Genomic DNA, 2,924 nt, shown 5'->3' on the forward strand with positions numbered 1-2,924 from the left:
CGGCGGGTGGTGAGCAATTGTACTGTGCATCACTTGCTTTGTGTATTATTATTATTATCATATTATTATTATCATCATTTTATTTCAATTATTAAACTGTTTATTATCTCAACCCACGAGTTTTTTCTCACTTGTGCTCTTCCAATTCTCTCCCCCATCCCACCGGGTGGAGGGGAGTGAGCGAGCGGCTGCGTGGTGCTTAGTTGCCGACTGAGATTAAACCACGACAATCATCTTCCAGTAGCGGTCTCTGCCCAATGCAAAATGGGTTTGATGGATTAAACTTGTTGCCTACTCTGTCCCCAGTTTGTCCCATGAGCTCCAAGTCCCTCTCTCCTATTAGTCTTTATTACTTCTCCAGGGACATCTGGCTCTCCGGGGACCCTGAGCAACCACCCGAGCCGGGGCCACAGGTACACCAGCGTTCACCAAGTGCCACCACTGACTACTCCAAAACTATGTCCAGTTTCAGTTAATTTCTGGATTAGCTCCGCCTGCCCTGCAAGATGTCTCAGTCCTGGATTTATCGTAGTTTCCTTTCCTCAGGTCCACCCTGTAGGCAGCAAGTACAATACTGTCTGCTGGCAACCAGCGAGAACGCGGTGGGGTCTGAAAAGAAAGGTGAAGGAAAAGGAAGATTGAACTCTGGTTCCCTTTGTGCATCGTGCATGAGTTCCTTGTGCATTACACCCTACACTCGCCTACTGGTTCTCCTCAGTTAGAGCGGGTCTGTCAGGCACTTCCTAATTGGCTCGTTACTGTCCGCAGACACCAAGCCTGCAGTCAGTACTCACAGCGCCAGGACCAAAACACATTCCCTTCTGTGCTATGGCACGGAGGAGGCCGACATCCCAGCATGTTTTCTAACTGTGCCCTCTATCAGGCTCCTCGTTATTTCAGTTGCACAGCCAGAGTAATTAAGATACGTCTGTCTTAGCTTTTGTAGCATTGCTTCTGCTGACCGTCCAGTTCCTGGGAATCCTCCAGCACGGAAATTCCACCCTGTTTGCTGCAGTCTCTGGTCGTCGCTTGGGTCAAGTTGCTGTTTTTTCCATTGATCTGCTTTTGTATGAACACGGGCTCAGGCAGGGAATCGGGGAGGGACAAGCTGAGTGTGTGAATATCTGGTAACCAGAAAGCGTTAATTGATTCCCTGAGTCTCCTCTGCTCTGCATGTGGCATTTGGGTCTCCACATCCAACATCTTTCCACGTGGTCACTGATGTCAATCCAAGAGCCCTTAGGAGAGGATTGCAGGGTGTTTTTAGGGAGCTTTCTTCTCTTATGGCTCTTCTTTCACCCCTACAAGTCACTTCGGGAATTCTGGAGTTGCCCATTCTCTCTGCCTGGCCAGCTCAGCACAGCTGAGACTTTGCCAGGAGTCTGGAGGTGGCTACAGTTTTGCATTCATCCCGCACTGACGTCAGCAGGTACGTCTATGCGCTGAGACTCACAGTCTGACGTGGCTGCCACTGGCAGGATTGCTGAAGCTGCTGGATGTGGCAAATGTGCAGATTCTTCTCGATGACTTTGAAGGTGACCAAAGGGTGAGTTTCTTTTGGAAACACAAGGAAAATACTTCCTCAAGGGCCGCAGCCAATTTGGACAGAAACTTCTCAGCCAGTGTAAACACAGTTCCATCATTATGATGACAAGCTGGTGGCCTGAGTTGGCCCTAGGCAGGTGAAAACATCCTCTAGGTAAAACAGAGATGAAAGTCCATGATGGAGAATACTAAGGTGCGGAGGAAATCCTTTTGATCTTTTGCTGAATGTAGATGATTCCATGTACATCAGCAAAGACAAGCTGGCAGGGGATGGGTGCTGGGTCTCCGAAGTGTACCTCCCTCGGTGAAGCTGAGCAAGTGACCGTCAGTTCCACAGGGCCTGAGCAATCCTTCCTCACCATCTACAGCAGAATGCAGCAAAAATGAGGACAGAAAGCTGAAGGGCGTAGCTGAAATTCACAGTCTCGTCTAACATAATTCGGGACAAGAAACAGATCAGGAAATAAGATTTATTTCTGCTTCCGCACTTCTAGAGCAAACATTCACGTTTCCCTACCATCCAACAGCACTGCTGCTCTCCAGTTAGGGTTAGAGACTGCTGCTCTGTAAACGTCCCTGAAATGATACTGAGGACGCCACTTTTCTGCAGAGTGCCACGGCTCTAGGACCATTCTCCCTCCGTTGTTTGTTCAGTTCTGTGTCGTGCCAGTTTGTGTCTTCGGAGACTGTAAATTCTCAGGTGCAACATAGCAAAAAGTCTCCTCCTCTGCCTCAGGGACAGAGACACATGCTGCCGCATTGTCTTTTGAATGAAGCTTCCCAGTGGGTTAGCATCTGTTTTATGCAGCAGATTTGGTGCTTAATGATGTGAAAGCTATCCGATTTCATACTTTAAGCCTATAACATACACACATTTTTGTAACCATAATACTCAGCGCTCTTTCTAGGTATCTGAACCATGGTCTTGCAGAGAGTTAAGGTAAAAAAAAAAGCATCCAGTGCAGCACGAGGAACTTGTGATCTCAAAAACTGCAGGAAAACAAAACTCCCTCTCTCACCTGCCAGTTGTATGAATCCAACTGACCTTTCCATCAATCAGTCCAGAAGTTTTCTGAAGGGAAAGACTCTATTGTAACACTTTGAGACTGTTTTTTACATAACTATAATACGAAATTCATACAAGGTATGTGATTGACCACTATACACTAGACTGCTACCGGCTGTACCCTACTGCATGAAACTTTGAACTAATTTAGAATCATAGAATCATTAAGGTTGGAAAAGACCTCTAAGATCATCGAGTCCAACCGTTGACCCAACACCACCATGCCCACTAAACCATGTCCCTAAGCGCCTCATCTACACGTCTTTTAAATACCTCCAGGGATGGGGACTCCACCACTTCCCTGGGCAGCCTG

This window comes from Aptenodytes forsteri, unplaced genomic scaffold, assembly GCF_000699145.1.
Source record: "Aptenodytes forsteri isolate BGI_AS27 unplaced genomic scaffold, ASM69914v1 Scaffold175, whole genome shotgun sequence".
NCBI classification, from domain to species: Eukaryota; Metazoa; Chordata; class Aves; order Sphenisciformes; family Spheniscidae; genus Aptenodytes; species Aptenodytes forsteri.